The sequence below is a fragment of the Phyllobates terribilis genome, unplaced genomic scaffold (assembly GCF_046119375.1).
Source record: "Phyllobates terribilis strain yellow unplaced genomic scaffold, ASM4611937v1 Scaffold_4__5_contigs__length_816908805, whole genome shotgun sequence".
NCBI lineage: Eukaryota > Metazoa > Chordata > Amphibia > Anura > Dendrobatidae > Phyllobates > Phyllobates terribilis.
In genome coordinates, this window is record NW_027362764.1 from 13,460,714 (window position 1) to 13,480,383 (window position 19,670).

The window sequence follows — 19,670 nt, forward strand, 5'->3', positions numbered from 1 at the left end:
AGATGAAGCTAAGAATCGCTGTCTGAGCTGCGGCCTCCCGGCCTCCGCAGGTCACAGTCATTAGAGGCCACGTCTGATCTAATCTGTCAGGATGATGGGGGTTACACTGACAGATTTCATTATAAACGTCTTAGTGACAGGCTGCCAAGTCACCTGGCTCCCCGCCCGCCCGCCGCTCCGGGAGGAATGTGAGCGGTGCACCCTGGGACGCCACAACTTCCTTGTTTATGCTCTTAGATAATAAATTGTTTCAACTTGAAGCATTTAAGTAAAAGTCCTGCAGAAGAAGAACACCTGACCAGAGGGGAGGTGAGTCCAGTGTGTACAGTGCCGTATATATATGGCTCCTCCATAAACAGTATAGTATGTATAGTAGTCCTGTCAGTACTGTATATATAGGTCCTTTATATACAGTATAGTATATAGTAGTCCTGTGTATACAGTACACTACACATGGCTCCTCTATATACAGTATAGTATATAGTAGTCCTGTGTATACAGTACACTATATATGGCTCCTCTAGATACAGTATAGTATATAGTAGTCCTGTGTATACAGTACACTATATATTTGTTCTCTATATACAGTATAGTATATAGTAGTCCTGTGTATACAGTACACTATATATTTGTCCTCTATATACAGTATAGTATATAGTAGTCCTGTGTATACAGTACACTATATATTTGTCCTCTATGTACAGTATAGTATATATAGCAGTCCTGTGTATACACTATAGTATATAGCAATCCTGTGTGTATAGTATATAGAGTATATATGCGTCCTGTGTGTACAGTATAGTATATAGTAGTCCTGTGTATACAGTATATAGAGTATATATGGGTCCTGTGTATACAGTATAGTATATAGTAGTCCTGTGTATACAGTATATAGAGTATATATGGGTCCTGTGTATACAGTATAGTATATAGTAGTCCTGTGTATACAGTATAGTATATATGAGTCCCGTGTGTACAGTATATAGAGTATATATGCGTCCTGTGTGTACAGTATATAGAGTATATATGCGTCCTCTGTGTACAGTATATAGAGTATATATGGGTCCTCTATATACAGTATAGTATATATGAGTCCCGTGTATACAGTATATAGAGTATATATGCGTCCTCTGTGTACAGTATATAGAGTATATATGGGTCCTGTGTATACAGTATAGTATATATGGGTCCTGTGTATACAGTATATAGAGTATATATGCGTCCTCTGTGTACAGTATATAGAGTATATATGGGTCCTCTATATACAGTATAGTATATATGGGTCCTGTATATACAGTATAGTATATATGGGTCCTGTGTATACAGTATAGTATATATGAGTCCCGTGTATACAGTATATAGAGTATATATGCGTCTTCTGTGTACAGTATATAGAATATATATGGGTCCTGTGTATACAGTATAGTATATATGAGTCCCGTGTGTACAGTATATAGAGTATATATGTGTCCTCTGTGTACAGTATATAGAGTATATATGGGTCCTCTATATACAGTATAGTATATATGGGTCCTGTGTATGCAGTATAGTATATATGAGTCCCGTGTATACAGTATATAGAGTATATATGCGTCCTCTGTGTACAGTATATAGAGTATATATGGGTCCTCTATATACAGTATAGTATATATGAGTCCCGTGTGTACAGTATATAGAGTATATATGTGTCCTCTGTGTACAGTATATAGAGTATATATGGGTCCTGTGTATGCAGTATAGTATATATGAGTCCCGTGTATACAGTATATAGAGTATATATGCATCCTCTGTGTACAGTATATAGAGTATATATGGGTCCTGTGTATACAGTATAGTATATATGAGTCCCGTGTGTACAGTATATAGAGTATATATGGGTCCTCTATATACAGTATAGTATATAGTAGTCCTGTGTATACAGTATAGTATATATGAGTCCCGTGTGTACAGTATATAGAGTATATATGCGTCCTCTGTGTACAGTATAGTATATATGGGTCCTGTGTATACAGTATAGTATATATGAGTCCCGTGTGTACAGTATATAGAGTATATATGCGTCCTCTGTGTACAGTATAGTATATATGGGTCCTGTGTATACAGTATAGTATATATGAGTCCCGTGTGTACAGTATATAGAGTATATATGCGTCCTCTGTGTACAGTATAGTATATATGGGTCCTGTGTATACAGTATAGTATATATGAGTCCCGTGTGTACAGTATATAGAGTATATATGCGTCCTGTGTGTACAGTATATAGAGTATATATGGGTCCTGTGTGTACAGTATATAGAGTATATATGGGTCCCCTATATACAGTATAGTATATAGTAGTCCTGTGTATACAGTATAGTATATATGAGTTCCGTGTGTACAGTATATAGAGTATATATGCGTCCTGTGTGTACAGTATATAGAATATATATGCGTCCTCTGTGTACAGTATAGTATATATGGGTCCTGTGTATACAGTATAGTATATATGAGTCCCGTGTGTACAGTATATAGAGTATATATGCGTCCTCTGTGTACAGTATAGTATATATGGGTCCTGTGTATACAGTATAGTATATATGAGTCCCGTGTATAAAGTATATAGAGTATATATGCGTAATCTGTGTACAGTATATAGAGTATATATGGGTCTTCTGTATATAGTATAGTGTCAGGAACGGCACCGGCAGGATCACACAGTATCCCACCGCTGCCACCAATTTGTCAGGGAATACCCAACACACACAGTCAGGAACGGCACCTGGGAGATCTCGCAATATCTGACCGTGCCATCACGCTGTCCGTATTTCGTCCGGAGACGCGAGCACACGATCCAGACTACTCTTTACGGAGATAATGGTAAGCGACCAGTGAGAGTATGGCGCAACACCCTGGGTTCCACAGCCTGGAATCCGTGTTTAACGCCCTCCGTACGGTCACTGTCAGCTTCACGATAGCCCAATTATTAATACTCTCTGCCACCACCGGCCGAGTTTGAAATATAATACAGGCCTGGCCGGACGCCTGCGTTTTGGTAGCGTATATGGCTTCGGGGAAGGGAACGATTACAGAACAAAAGAAACAGAACTATTAAATTTTATATTTAATCCAAAAGGGAGGCAGTGTTTAGGAAAAATATATACATAAGGATGTTACAAAGGAAACATTAAAATACATATGCAGTTACATAAAATAAACAGGGTAAAAAGAAGACAACTTACTCTATACGATAGTGGAGACAATTCAATATAGATGGAGGAGGGGCTCCCCGGTTGGAATATGCTGTTATTGAACAGGACCCGTTGCTTATAATTCTTATTCCCCCCGGCAATGAGTGCTCCTGTCTACTCCATAGATTCTTTTATACCTAAGGTGAGATCTGGCCACACGCCCCTTGTGGTGACCTCATGTGGGCCAGTCTCCAGCCTGTACATTTTTATTAGAAACGCTAACTTCTGCGATAACTCATCGCCCGTTGATCGCAGAAGCTCGCAAACTACACCATTTTTTCCCTTATGATTTTATCTTTATTTTGATATCACACTTCGCATAGCTGCAGTCTACCATTCTCTTGTTTTTGCGCTGCAGCTCCCTGATTTTGGTTACAGCCCTGGAAAACTACCTACACATTCCTGGGCTGATTTGGTCACTACACATATGGGTCCCGTCACTGTCGGACCTATGGAACTCATAATATCTCATAATTCATATCAGAGTCATCATGTCTGCAAATTCCCCTTTGAAGCTCGGGAAGCAGGTTCAACAGTTATACGCAAATTAATGCAAGCCTGCATTTTAATTACCACCTGCGTCTTTCAGGGACAAGATGCTCGCTTCTTAACGAAGTTATAACACTCCTTGCCTGGCCTTGTTTGCATAAACTATTTACCAGGCGTGGACTAATTGGGGCTTTTGTGCTGAGCAGAAGGGGAATAAGGGAGGGGGGTGAACATCTATCTCAGGCAGATATGGACGAACATTTCCCTGATATTAATATTTTATAATATTCCTGACAGCTTCCCCTCTTTGAGGTGGCATAAGGGGTGATTTACAGATCGCCCCTTGAGCCCACCTCCTGGCCCACCCTTCCTGCTGATCCGACAAGCCGCAGATCCACTTGCCCACCAATCTGAGGATCCAGCTTTCCGATCAGCCTTACCGGTTTGGGATACATTTTCTCCACACGTCTGACAGGCTATGGGTACCTTCCTGCTATACTCCTGACAGACAGGGGGACACACCTTCCTCCTACCCTGCCTGGTTATGCGGCCTACCTTTTTACCTGCCATCTCTTTTACCTTGGGAGCTGTGCTCTCCAGGGGGGAGCTATGACCGGCCATGTCACAGTCCGTCGTGACACTGGTCGTCGGCACGGGACCACTTTCCCTATGATCCCCGTGTTTCTCCCCATCCTTCCACATCACCTCTGGAGCCGTGCTAGTCATGGGGCAGCTACCACTGACCATGTCACTATCTGGCATGACATTGGTCACCGGCACGGGACGACCTGCTTCATGGTGTCCGAGCCTGCTCCCCTTGCCCCTAGCACTTATACTGGCTCTCTTTAGGGGATCCTCAGCATCATCACCCTGCAGGGTGAGGCGGCTGAGTTCCCCTTTACCACAACACACACTTTTATTATATATGACATTGACATCTTTGACCGTGGCATTACATGACAGATGAGATCTGGGAGGGTTGTCAGGGATGTATCAAGCAACCAACCGTTCCAGATCAGTTCCCAATAGCACATTAGTGGGGAGATTCTCCGACACCCCCACTTCCCTTAATCCCCTCCCCGCACCCCAGTCCAGGAAAACTCGGGCCATCGGTATTGGACGGCGAACACCCCCAAACCCGGTGACAGTCAAGGTCTTCCCAGGATTGAGTTCCTCTGGTAACACAAACTCAGGGCGGATCAGGGTGCGTTCGGCACCAGTGTCCTTAAGGCCGACAGTGACAGTGTTGCCCACGGTAATGGGTTGTAAGTTCTCCCGGGCCCGGCCAACCGCCCCACCCACAAAAAGAATGGCTGCAGTAGGCCCTGGGGCCTTAGGTGAGGGGTTCATCTTCTGCCTCTCCAGGCAGACAAGGCTGATGTGACCCGTTTGGTCACAAGTATAGCACTTACGGGAGTCAAATGCAGGCTGGGTGCTGGAAGATGGGGCAGGACCCGCAGAGGGCCGGCTGGCTGGAACACTGGGGGTGGTCGTCGGCTTACCCCCTTTCCAGCTAGCGGCGGCTGACTTCCGCACCTCTGGGGTGCACGTTGGCCTCATAGGTATCCGCAATCTGGGCTGCTTTGGCGGCTTACTTTGGCTCCCGGTCAAGCACAAACTGTCTCACTTCCACTGGGCAAAGATGAAAAAACTGGTCCTTCACCATCAGATCCTTCAGGTCCTCGAAGGTGGTGACTGACAGTCCTCGGATCCACTGCTCAAAGTTAGTTCTGAGCCCGTCTACCACATCACTGTAGGTGTCATGTGGTCCACGTTGGAGGGCTCTGAACTTTTTCCGGTAAACCTCCGGAGTCAGCTGGTACTTTCTTATCAGGGTCTGCTTGACGGCCTCATAGTCTCCATCTTGCTCTCGAGGGAGGGAAGCGAACACCTCCAAGGCTTTTCCTCGGAGCCCTGGAGTTAAATATCTTGCCCACTGGTCCGTGGACAGCTGGTACTGCCTGCAGGCCTTTTCAAAGCCTCGCAGAAATGAGTCCAAGTCCCCATCCTTTTCCATCACAGGGAAGTGCTCAGGACGGGGTTTAAAGCAGCTGGCACTGTTGGACTCACGGGTCTGCATAGAGGATGACTCCTTCGGAATCCGGGCTAGCTCCAGCTGGTGTTGTTGGTCAGCTTGGCGCTCCTCATGGTCATCTTGGGCCTGGCACTCCGCTCGGTCAGCTTGTCGCTCAGCAGCCTCTCGGTCAGCTTGGGCCCGTTGCTCTGCTCGCTCCTGGAATTTCAGGATCAGCTGCAGTCGTCCATCACGATCATCTGTGGCGAGCTGCTCCAAGGCTATCTGCAGGTGGGGGTCCACACTACCCTGGTTGCGGGTATGGCTGGCAATCACAGGTGGGGCCCCTGCAGCAGCGCCATCCGGGCCTTGGCTGGCCGCCCCATCATCAGGGCTCTGCTGTCGGACAGGCTCTGCATCACCTTGCAACAGTTCAGCAATCATTTGGACCTTGGTTTTGCCCGTGGGTCAATCTGCCTCAGCTCACAGAGGGCAGTGATAGTGGTCTTCGTCTGCTGGTGATACTAGGGCTCTCCACGTGTAGCCATTATTGCCAAATAAAAGATAGGATAGAAAAACAAGAGAAGGGAGGGGATGCAACTGTTACACATACAGTAATGTCCCAGATAAAAAAATATTAAAACACTGAGTCTGATTTCTTAAAACTCTGCACAGAATTCTCGCAAGAACCGTGCAAGTTTTCAGTGACAGGAATGATTGCTCAATCCAGCCATTGATGTTCTGTAATATCCCACCACTGCCACCAATTTGTCAGGAACGGCACCGGCAGGATCACACAGTATCCCACCGCTGCCACCAATTTGTCAGGGAATACCCAACACACACAGTCAGGAAAGGCACCGGGGAGATCTCGCAATATCTCACCGTGCCGTCACGCTGTCCGTATTTCGTCCGGAGTCTCGAGCACACGATCCAGACTACTCTCTACGGAGGTATCGGTAAGCGACCAGTGAAAGTATGGCGCAACACCCTGGGTTCCACAGCCTGGAATCCGTGTTTAACGCCCTCCGTACGGTCACTGTCAGCTTCACGATAGCCCAATTATTAATACTCTCTGCCACCACCGGCCGAGTTTGAAATATAATACAGGCCTGGCCGGACGCCTGCGTTTTGGTAGCGTATATGGCTTCGGGGAAGGGAACGATTACAGAACAAAAGAAACAGAACTATTAAATTTTATATTTAATCCAAAACGGAGGCAGTGTTTAGGAAAAATATATACATAAGGATGTTACAAAGGAGACATTAAAATACATATGCAGTTACATAAAATAAACAGGGTAAAAAGAAGACAACTTACTCTATACGATCGTGGAGACGATTCAATATAGGTGGAGGAGGGGCTCTCCAGATGAAATATGCTGTTATTGAACAGGACCCGTTGCTTATAATTCTTATTCCCCCCTGGCAATGAGTGTTCCTGTCTTCTCCATAGATTCTTTTATACCTAAGGTGAGATCTGGCCACACGCCCCTTGTGGTGACATCATGTGGGCCAGTCTCCAGCCTGTACATTTTTATTAGAAAAGCTAACTTCTGCGATAACTCATCGCTCGTTGATCGCAGAAGCTCGCAAACTGCACCATTTTTTCCCTTATGATTTTATCTTTATTTTGATATCACACTTCGCATAGCTGCAGTCTGCCATTCTGGTGTTTTTGCGCTGTAACTCCCTGATTTTGGTTACAGCGCTGGAAAACTACCTACACATTCCTGGGCTGATTTGGTCACTACACATATGGGTCCCATCACTGTCGGACCTATGGAACTCATAATATCTCATAATTCATATCGGAGTCATCATGTCTGCAAATTCCCCTTTGAAGTTCGGGAAGCACCTTCAACAGTTATACGCAAATTAGTGCAAGCCTGCATTTTAATTACCTCCTGCGTCTTTCAGGGACAAGATGCTCGCTTCTTAACAAAGTTATAACACTCCTTGCCTGGCCTTGTTTGCATAAACTATCTACCAGGCGTGGACTAATTGGGGCTTTTGTGCTGAGCAGAAGGGGAATAAGGGAGGGGGGTGAACATCTATCTCAGGCAGATATGGACGAACATTTCCCTGATATTAATATTTTATAATATTCCTGACATATAGTATACAGTCCTGCTCATCGCTATTTGCCTCCATGAAGCTTCAGTACATAATGTGGAATCTCCTGAAAAAAATGAATCCAGTGAAACAATTTCTTTGTATCGTCTCGTGTTAAATACAAAAGAGAAAATGATAAACAGGAATTTATAACAAAAAACAATGGGAGGAAAAAATAGAAAAACCTAAAGCTGCAGTCACTGGTATCGGCACCTTTACATTAATGTAGTATGGAAACACATTTTGACTCGCCTGTGGTAAATCACAAGAGATTCACCTGTGATTGTTGGTGCCCATGGGACATGATTTAGCCAATGAATGATGACTTCAGTGTTTTAAAAAGGAATATGGCAGGCCCTGTTCCTTTGTCACAATGGTGAAGACAAAGGAGCTGTCTAAGGACATCAGAACTGCTATTATTAGCAAACACAAGACTGCCAAAGGGTATAAGGCCATCTCCAAAGACCTTGGTATCCCAGTTTCAACAGTGTGCAATGTTATTAAGAAGTTTTTCAAGCATGGAACCATCAAGAACCTCCCTGGAGGTGGGGGAAAGAGGAAAATTGACAAGAGATGTCTTCGAAGGTTGGTGTGAATGGTGGAGAAAACACCACGTCAAAGATCCAAAGACCTGAAGGCCAACGTGGAACAGTCTGGGGTCATGGTTTCAACAAGTACCTGTCACGGGTGTGTCGCCACGAAGATCGTCACGATTACACAGCCTGACTTCTCGCAGCTGACTTTTTGGTGCTTTGTGTTTTTCGGCAGTGAGGGAGTTAATTCTCTCTCTCTCTGTGCTAGACGAGGTCCAGCCTCGCCCAGCTGCAATCAATGCTGCTGTAGTGAGACTCCTTCAAATGCCTGCTGGTCTGTTAGGGAAGTGTCGGTGAAAGCATTTCATGCAGACTAACAGAGCGGATCGTGGTATTTGGAGTTTCAGAGATAAGTGTATTTGGAGTGTTTTTTCCCTTCCTCGCTTTATCATTTATCTCCTTTCCCGTTGGTGTTCCCTCTGTTGTAGTTGTGTAGTTTTTGTATGCAAGGTGGTTTTGGTTTTTCCCTTGTACTGTCTCGTTCGTCTAAGTACTGTGTGTGGGCATATTATTACTTGTCCCCTTTTGTTGTGATCGGGGTCCTTCTCAGGACTAGATTACTTAGGTGCAGGGATCCTCAGGAGGTAGGGGTTACGCTGGCGGCCTGGACCTCTGTACCTTTAACAGTACCTCCAGGTTGAGGGATTAGTCAGGGCCCCAGCTTAGGGTCAGCTTAGGCCCCCTACCTCCAGTATACAGAGACAGCGTGACATTTTCACCGACCACTTAGTTTTTCTCCAGCTACCATGGATCCAGTAGCCGGTCTAGCTCGGCAGTTGCAGAGTTTGTCCATGGAGCTGGCGGACGTTAGGTCCAAGGTTTTGTATCCTCAGGAGCAAGCCGGACCAGAACCTAAAGTAGCTCTCCCTGACAGGTTCACTGGGGGGCGGGACAAGTTTTTTGTTTTCCGGGAGGCATGCAAGTTGTACTTTCGGCTGCGGCCTCGGTCATCGGGGAGTGAAGAACAAAGGGTGGGAATTGTCATCTCGCTCCTGCAAGGGGACCCACAATCTTGGGCATTCTCTCTTCCCCCGGGCTCCCCGGCTCTCCAGTCAGTGGATAGGTTTTTCGCTGCTCTGGGACTCGTATATGATGACCCAGATCGGATCTCCCTTGCTGAGTCTAAGTTACGTAGGATCCAGCAGGGAGATCGTCCGGCGGAGGAATTCTGTTCGGAGTTCCGTAGGTGGGCCACGGACACCCAGTGGAATGACCCGGCTCTTAGGAGCCAGTTTTGTCAAGGTTTATCCGACAAATTACAGGATGTGTTGGCACAGTATGACTCTCCCGCGTCACTGGAAGCCGCTATGGCCCTTGCTATTCGTTGACAGACGGCTTCGGGAGAGGTGCGGGATAACTCTACCCCCTGTGATGACTCCACCTCCTACAAGGTCCCCTCATATGGTGGTTCCCCTGGTCAGTCCAGAGGAGCCTATGCAATTAGGAGGGACATCATTTCGGGGGAGGGGACCGGTGGTGCGCCATAAGACAGGAAGGTGTTTCTTCTGCGGGAGAAAGGGACATTTTATTGGGGGGTGTCCATCCCGTCCCTTGCAGAGTGAAGAGTCGTCGGAAAACTGTTGATCCCAGGTTGTGTGGTGGACGGCAATCTGGGAGTAGGTATTTCGTCCCTAGGTTCGTCTCAGTTTCTCGTACCGGCGGAGGTGGTGGTGGGTACGAGAACTGAGAGGATATCTGTTCTTCTGGATAGTGGGGCCGGGGCTAATCTGGTTGATGCTCGGTTTGCCCGGGTTCAAGGTATGCGATTGAGTGAGTTGGCTAAACCCATCCCCATATTCTCGATCGATGCCAGGCCTCTCGGTCAGGGAAGTTTTTTGCAAGCTGTGCATGACGTAAAACTTCAAGTGGGGGCGATACATAAAGAACTGTTGTCTTGCTACGTGTTGGAGGGTCTTCCCACTCCTATAGTGTTGGGCCTTCCTTGGTTAACTAAGCATAACCCGGTTATTAATTGGCAAACCAGAGAGATAAGCCAATGGAGTAAATTCTGTAATAAAAACTGCATGAACACGGTCATCGGTGCGGTTACTCCTTGGGTCTTACCTCCATTTCTGGCGGACTTTGAGGATGTATTCTCGGAGAAAGGGTGTCAGGAACTACCTCCTCATCGCGAGTATGACTGTTCTGTAAAACTGCTCCCTGAGGCCAAGTTACCTAAAGCTAGGTTGTATAACCTTTCTGGTCCTGAGAGGCAGGCCATGAAGGATTATATTTCAGAAAGTCTGGCTAAGGGGCATATTAGACCTTCATCTTCACCGGTGGCTGCGGGGTTCTTCTTTGTTAAGAAGAAAGATGGAGGCCTACGCCCTTGCCTGGATTTCCGTGAACTTAATCGGATTACGGTCCGAGATCCGTATCCGCTCCCACTTATTCCCGATCTCTTTAATCAGATCGTGGGCGCCAAATGGTTCTCTAAGTTGGATCTCAGGGGGGCGTACAATCTGATTAGGATGAAGGAGGGGGATGAGTGGAAGACGGCGTTTAACACTCCGGAGGGGCATTATGAGAACCTTGTCATGCCATTCGGTCTGACTAATGCCCCGGCGGTGTTCCAACACTTTGTTAATGACATTTTTCGCCTCCTGGTGGGACAGTTTGTTGTCATATATCTGGATGATATCTTAATTTACTCGCCGGATCTGGTGTCTCATCAGGAGCACGTTAGGCAGGTGTTACAGATCTTGCGGGATAATAAACTGTATGCCAAATGGGAAAAGTGTGTGTTCGCCGTACAGGAACTCCAGTTTTTAGGCTTCCTGGTTTCAGCGTCCGGTTTTCATATGGACCCTGGGAAAGTGCGGGCAGTTCTTGAGTGGGATCGGCCAGAGAATCTTAAGGCACTACAACGTTTCCTGGGGTTTGCTAATTATTACCGGAAGTTCATTCGTAATTTCTCGTCCATGGTTAAGCCTCTCACAGACATGACTAAAAAGGGGACGGATTTTTCTAGGTGGTCTGACAAGGCTTGTCAAGCATTCTCCTCCTTGAAAAAATGTTTTGCCTCGGCACCCATACTCATTCAACCTGATGCGTCACAGTCATTCATTGTAGAGGTAGACGCTTCCGAGGTAGGGGTGGGAGCAGTATTGTCACAAGGTTCGTCCCCTGGTAAGTGGCATCCGTGCGCCTTTTTCTCTAAAAAATTGTCGTCCGCTGAGAGGAATTACGATGTCGGCAATAGGGAACTCTTGGCCATTAAGTTAGCTTTGAGGAGTGGCGCCATTTTTTGGAGGGGGCAGTCCATCCGGTCACCGTCATCACCGATCACAAGAACCTGCTATATCTGGAGTCCGCGAAACGTCTGAATCCCAGACAAGCTAGGTGGTCATTGTTTTTTACCAGGTTTAATTTTGTCGTTACATATCGTCCTGGGTCAAAAAATGTAAAGGCGGATGCCTTATCTCGTAGTTTCCCTGGCGCCAGGAATACGGACGACCCGATTCCTATCCTTCAGGAGGGGGTGGTGGTTTCGGCAGTATGCTCTGAGCTGGAGGAGGAGGTATTGGAGGCTCAGGGGGACGCCCCTGTTGGACCTCCGGGGAGACTGTTTGTTCCAGATCAGTTGCGACAAAAGGTGATCGAGGCACACCATAACTCAGTTTTTGCAGGACACCCAGGGAGTAGAGCAACTGTGGATCTCCTCTCGCGTCGGTTTTGGTGGCCTAACTTACATAAGGAGGTGGTAACTTTTGTCGCGTCCTGTGGGGTTTGTGCGCGCTCTAAGACCTCACATACCCGTCCGTCTGGGGCCCTCTTACCTTTGAAGATCCCGGAGCGTCCTTGGACTCATCTGTCTATGGACTTTATTACGGACCTCCCTCCGTCTTCGGGTAAAACGGTCATACTCGTTGTAGTGGACAGGTTCAGCAAGATGGCACATTTTATCGCTCTTCCGGCTCTCCCTAATGCTAAAACTCTTGCGCAGGTGTTCATTGGGGAGATTGTGAGGCTTCACGGGGTACCCTCCGAGGTGGTGTCTGATCGGGGGTCTCAGTTTGTGTCCAAGTTCTGGAAGGCGTTTTGTGCACGGCGGGGGATGCATTTGTCGTTCTCATCGGCTTTTCATCCTCAGACCAATGGTCAGATGGAACGTATGAACCAGAGCTTGGAGACATATCTCCGGTGTTTTGTGTCAGAGAACCAGGAGGACTGGGCTTCTTTCTTACCTCTGGCAGAGTTTGCTCTTAATAATAGGCAGAGCGAGTCCACTGGTAAGTCCCCGTTTTTTGGGGCATATGGTTTTCACCCCCAGTTTTGTACTTTCAGTAGGGGGGGCTCTTCGGGGGTTCCTGAGGAGGAACGATTTTCCTCATCACTCGCTTCAGTATGGAGAGGGGTGCTGAAGAATCTGAATACTATGGGGAACCGATACAAACGTATGGCTGATAGGAGGAGAGTGTCTGGTCCGGACCTTAGTGTGAACGATCGGGTATGGTTGTCTACCAGGAATATAAAACTTAAGGTTCCCTCCTGGAAACTGGGTCCCAGGTTCATCGGGCCGTACAGAATCAGTTCTATTATTAATCCGGTGGCATTCCGTCTTGACCTCCCCCCTACGTTTAAAATTCACAACGTGTTCCACAGATCGTTGCTTAAGAGGTATGTGGCGCCAGTGGTACCGTCACCTTTACCTCCCCCTCCAGTGGTGGTCAAGGGTAACTTGGAGTTCCAGGTATCGAGGGTCATCGACTCACGCTTTAATCGCCGGTCCCTTCAGTACCTGGTTCATTGGAAAGGGTATGGTCCTGAGGAGAGGATGTGGGTTCCTGCGTCGGATATTAACGCAGACCGATTAGTTCGGGCCTTCCACACGACTCACCCGGATAAACCTGGCCCTGAGGGTCCGGAGGCCCCTCGTAGAAGGGGGGGTACTGTCACGGGTGTGTCGCCACGAAGATCGTCACGATTACACAGCCTGACTTCTCGCAGCTGACTTTTTGGTGCTTTGTGTTTTTCGGCAGTGAGGGAGTTAATTCTCTCTCTCTCTGTGCTAGACGAGGTCCAGCCTCGCCCAGCTGCAATCAATGCTGCTGTAGTGAGACTCCTTCAAATGCCTGCTGGTCTGTTAGGGAAGTGTCGGTGAAAGCATTTCATGCAGACTAACAGAGCGGATCCTGGTATTTGGAGTTTCAGAGATAAGTGTATTTGGAGTGTTTTTTCCCTTCCTCGCTTTATCATTTATCTCCTTTCCCGTTGGTGTTCCCTCTGTTGTAGTTGTGTAGTTTTTGTATGCAAGGTGGTTTTGGTTTTTCCCTTGTACTGTCTCGTTCGTCTAAGTACTGTGTGTGGGCATATTATTACTTGTCCCCTTTTGTTGTGATCGGGGTCCTTCTCAGGACTAGATTACTTAGGTGCAGGGATCCTCAGGAGGTAGGGGTTACGCTGGCGGCCTGGACCTCTGTACCTTTAACAGTACCTCCAGGTTGAGGGATTAGTCAGGGCCCCAGCTTAGGGTCAGCTTAGGCCCCCTACCTCCAGTATACAGAGACAGCGTGACAGTACCACATGCCGCACACTAAACCAAGCAGAGCTTTATGGGCGAAGGCCAAGGAAGAAACCATTGCTGAAGAAAAGACATAAAAAGGAACGACCGATCTTTGCCACAGAGTACCTTGACAAACCACAATTCTTCGGGGAAAATGTTCTGTGGACAGATGAAACAAAAATAGAGCTTTTGGGCAATGCAAAGCAAGAGTTTGTTTACAGACGGCGCAATGAAGTTTATAAGGAAAAGAACACCTTACCAACAGTTAAGCATGGTGGAGAATCCATAATGCCGTGGGGTTGCTTTGCTGCACATGATACTGGAGGCCTTGACCGTATCACAGGAATCATGAAATCAGAAAATTATCAAGAGATTTTAGAGTGAAATGTCCTACCCAGTGTAAGAAAACTTGGTTTGAGTCGAAGATCATGGGTCCTCCAGCGAGACAATGACCCAAAGCACACATCCAAAAGTACACAGGAATGGCTGAAAAAGAAACAATAGACTGTTTTAAAAAGGCCAATAATGAGTCCTGACCTCAATCCCATTGAAAATCTTTGGGGTGAGATGAAATCTGCCATTGGGAAAAAGAACCCCGAGAGCTCGAACAAACTGCAAAGGATGATGGGAGAAAACTCCAGCTGAGAAGTGTAAGAAGCTTATAGATGGCTACAAGAAACGTCTGGAGGCTGTCAGCAATGCCAAAGGGTGGGCAACCAAGTATTAATCAGGGGGGCAACCAAGTATTAATTAGGGGAGCAACAAAGTATTAATTAGGGGGGCAACTAAGTATTAATTAGGGGAGCAACTAAGTATTAATTAGGGGAGCAACAAAGTATTAATTAGGGGAGCAACAAAGTATTAATTAGGGGAGCAACAAAGTATTAATTAGCGGGGCCTTTATTGCTGCACATGCTGGTTATTCTGTTTCTTCTTGAAATTGCAACATGGAAGTTGAAAAACAATGTTTTATTGTTGTATTACTTTGGACCACTAATTAAAAAATCCTGAGGATATAACTTTGGTACATTTCCATTCATTTCTGAAGATATTGTCTATGAAAAAAATGAAGGGGTGCCAATAATGGTGAGCAGCGCTGTATATAGTGTATAGCAATCATGTGTATAGAGTATATATGAGTCTTGTGTGTACAGTACAGTATATATGGGTCCTCTGCATATAGTATATATGTCTTGTCTACACAGAATAGTATACATAGTATTGTATATATGAGTCAGATTATTCTTCAGTCCCAGCTTACTTGCTCTTGCTTCAGAGTCTTAGTAGTTAAAGATTAAGAAAATTCCTGCGCTCCACAAAGTGAATATGAGCGACATCCTCCCCCATGTCAGGGCAATCCAGGGCTGGGCAGATTATTTTACTATTTTAATTTATTTATTTATTTATACATCACATTTACTTATATTCTTTGCTTACTTTATTGCGATTTCTTTTTACTTTTTTTTTTTTTGTCAATGTGTAAAATTGATTGTATCCTACAGCTAAATTCTATGTGGACACCGTGTAGATCACCGCAGGCTTAGGCTAGGTTTTCCATAATTATGGGGCAGTATATCGGGGTAAGAAGCACATTAGGGTATATTTACCGCCAGGTCTGGGTATATACTGTGCCCCAAAACAATGAGGTATGGCTATAAATCCCGCACAAAGACTCCTCAGCATTTAGAACAGGGTAAACGTTGTTACTTTGTTGCGGTTTTGTTATCTTGTTGCCCTTTGCCTGTATAATGCTTCTCATGTAGACAATCTGCAGAAATAAACAGGAAGAATTATTCTCGTGGAAAGGACAATTTTTTTAATTCAGTTTTCTGCAGATATTTGGTGTATTGTGACACCTTTTAATGATCAGTCATTCTGATAAAGAACATAAAACACTGAAATGAGAGTCAGAGATTGTAACAGGCACCAGGATAATACCAATCACACAAGTAAGAAAAGGGTTATAATAAAAAGGAAATGTCTGAGAATGTTTGTAGACACTTGTACAGCTGCCATTGTTCTCCATGATCCTTCAAAGACGCCACAATCCTTGATATAGGGATATTTCCCATCCGTAAAGGTCACATTGAGGCTCGGATTAGTTAGAAAGTTGTTATCTGTGATCAGTGAAGTCTGCCGGGAAAACGCCGTGACCGACGCAGGCGATAATGTCACCAACTCACTGCCGAAAAACTACAAATCAAAATGCAAATAGCTGATAATGGAGAAAATCAGGGGTAACACCCAACCTGGGAAAAGACTGGGAACAGAAAGCTGTCAAAAATGACATCCAGAGCAACCTAAATGAATCCAACCCCTAAGACTCCACATTCTGCCCTGACATCAAAATAACAGGGACGGAAATCATCACCATAGACCTGTCATTCAGCAACAAACATATACACAGCGGCGACCAAAAGGGTGATGACTTCTGTCCGGTTGTGGTGACGCCATTTCCCTGGTGATGAATTGAACGTGCATGAAGCTGTCATCATACAAGACCTTCATTTTACCCACAATGCTTTTGAATACAGGTTTGGTTATTAAAATTAAAGAAAACTGACGGCCAGAAGTTTTGCATCTACTGTTTATTGATCACGACATGGGGAGTAATTCATTGCACAATGCCATAACTTAGATTTTGTAGCAGAACCTCTTGCTGTAATTCCTGCACCGCACGACGGGGCATTGAAGCCACTCGGGTATTCAAGACGTCTGGAGGGATCTTGCTCCATTTGGAAATCTGCAAACAATTCATCTTTATTGCTCTGGGTCCGGGGCCCCAACTCCTCGCCCTAACTCATCCCAGAGGTGCTCTATAGGGTGTAAATCAGGTGATTGGCTCGGCCATTGCAACAGGCAGACATTTTTCATTTCTAACCAATTCTTGACTACATCGGATGTCGCTTAGGATCATTGTCTTGCTGGAATCTCCATCCCCTGCCTACTTTGGTTTTACCATGTGGCAGCATTATATTCTCCAGTATATCCTTGTACATGGCAGCATTCATATTTCCATCAATCCTATGCAGAGGGTCAATGGCAGATACAGAAAAGCAACCCCAAACCATGACATTGCCTCCACCATGCTTCACTGTAGGTGTGTGGTACGTTTTCAAATTGGGCGGTATATATAGTGCTGCCATCACTACCAAACAGACTGACCTTGGATTCATCCGTCCACAACACCTTACACCAATCTGTCTCTTTCCATTGTTCTTTGGCAAACTCAAGTCGGACCTTCCGGTTCTTTGCAGAGATGAAAGGCTTCTTGACTGGACCTCGTGCATTCAGCCCTCCTGCTCTTAGCCGTCACCACAGTTTGGCGACTCACTTTGACCCCATATTCTTCCTTCATTTCGTGTGGAATCTGTGCAGCACTTCTATGGACGTCGGATACTGACTTTTCCTTGATAATGTGATCAGCTCTGGAGGACGTTCTCCGTTGTCGTCCACTTCTAGGTTTTTCAGCTGTTCCAGAACCTTCTTTTTCTTTCTTTAATGTATGAGACACTTGGCTCTGAGAAGAGGTGAATCCCATAGCTCCTCTTTATGGCTTCATGACATCTGGTGATACATTTGCCTTTGTCTTTGCCATGCTTTAACCTAATATACAATTGTGTCACAAATCATTATCCCCAAAAGTTTATTTCCCAATTGACTTTTCTTATTGACCGCCCTGGGCCACGAACCGGGTCACTGCCACCGTGACTACCCCAAAAAGGACGGGCCCGGCTACCGAGTACCCCACGGCCCCAGGGGGCACGTTAATACTGCTCCTATGTACAAGAATATAATGACTATTATACTAATTGCATTCATTTCGTCTTCCTCCTTGTGTTCTCGCACTTTCTTTTGCTAATATAAGACATGAAGATTACTTTTTATATATTTTTATATTCTCGCTTTCGGTAAATCATGGCCGGTGTTTCCCGTCACTGTGTTCTCAGCTATAACTTGTTCTTCCAGTGTTACCTGCAGTGAATATAATGATAGATTGTCTGCAGTTACCGGCATTGCTCTCATCCTGATTGTTGGTTTGCTGCCTCGTTGTTACAATGACACAGATGATCCTTTATTACATCTGTATTTTTTTTTTTTAAATAATTCATCAATCGCACACAATCTGATCTGAACGTGCACAGAAGCTAAGCGTCATTAATAGGAAATTTGGCAGTAAGTTCCTACATTACTTCATAGACAACACTGTGCAAAAGTTTTAGGAAGCAGCGTAAAAAATGATAAAGTCCAAATGCTTTCAAAAATAGAAAGATGAATAGTTTATTTTTATGAATTAACAAATTGTAAATTGAATGCCCGTCACCTCCATCATCAGTATCTGGTGACCGCCCGTCACCTCCATCATCAGTATCTGGTGACCGCCCGTCACCTCCATCATCAGTATCTGGTCACCGCCCGTCACCTCCATCATCAGTATCTGGTGACCGCCCGTCACCTCCATCATCAGTATCTGGTGACCACCCGTCACCTCCATCATCAGTATCTGGTGACCGCCCGTCACCTCCATCATCAGTATCTGGTGACCGCCCGTCGCCTCCATCATCAGTATCTGGTGACTGCCCATCGCCTCCATCATCAGTATCTTGTGACCGCCCGTCACCTCCATCATCAGTATCTGGTGACCGCCCGTCACCTCCATCATCAGTATCTGGTGACTGCCCATCGCCTCCATCATCAGTATCTTGTGACCGCCCGTCACCTCCATCATCAGTATCTGGTGACCGCCCGTCGCCTCCATCATCAGTATCTGGTGACTGCCCATCGCCTCCATCATCAGTATAATTTATATTCAATACTTATACACTTATCATGGAGTATCGTGGCAGGAGATTGGTCCAAACATCTTGGAGAACTGACCCCAGATCTTTTCTGTATGATTCTTGTGTGGATCCTTCTGTCAGTTCATGTGATCCCAGACAGACGGGATGATGGGAGATCAGGGACCTGTGGGGCCGGATCATCATCACCCCCAGTACTTCTCGTTCTTAATGACATTGGCTGGATGTTGGGGGTTGTCGTCTGACAGATTTTGGAGCCAATCAGATGCCTCTCTGTTAATACTGCATGATAGGAAAGTACATTACATTACTGATCCTGAGTTACCTCCTGTATTATACTCCAGAGCTGCACTCACTATGCTGCTGGTGCAGTCACTGTGTACATACATTACATTACTGATCCTGAGTTACCTCCTGTATTATACTCCAGAGCTGCGCTCACTATTCTGCTGGTGCAGTCACTGTGTACATACATTACATTACTGATCCTGAGCTCCATCCTGTATTATACTCCAAAGCTGCACTCACTATTCTGCTGGTGCAGTCACTGTGTACATACATTACATTACTGATCCTGAGTTACATCCTGTATTATACTCCAGAGCTGCACTCACTATTCTGCTGGTGCAGTCACTGTGTACATACATTACATTACTGATCCTGAGTTACCTTGTGTATTACACTCCAGAGCTGCACTCACTATTCTGCTGGTGCAGTCACTGTGTACATACATTACATTACTGATCCTGAGTTACCTCCTGTATTATACTCCAGAGCTGCACTCACTATTCTGCTGGTGCAGTCACTGTGTACATACATTACATTACTGATCCTGAGTTACATCCTGTATTATACTCCAGAGCTGCACTCACTATTCTGCTGGTGCAGTCACTGTGTACATACATTACATTACTGATCCGGAGTTAC

The 19,670-nt window shown here is 45.8% G+C and overlaps 1 protein-coding gene across 3 annotated transcripts in view; it reads left to right on the forward strand.

The window, feature by feature from the left end:
* Positions 1-161: 161 nt before the first annotated feature.
* The window catches only part of ALS2CL (ALS2 C-terminal like), a 212,116-nt gene continuing 192,607 nt past the window's right edge, over positions 162-19,670 (forward strand). For all 3 annotated transcript variants that reach the window (XM_073677157.1, XM_073677159.1, XM_073677160.1), the window contains exon 1: positions 162-309. The gene's annotated coding sequence lies outside the window, so the exon portion shown is untranslated. The remainder of the gene's footprint in view (positions 310-19,670) is intronic.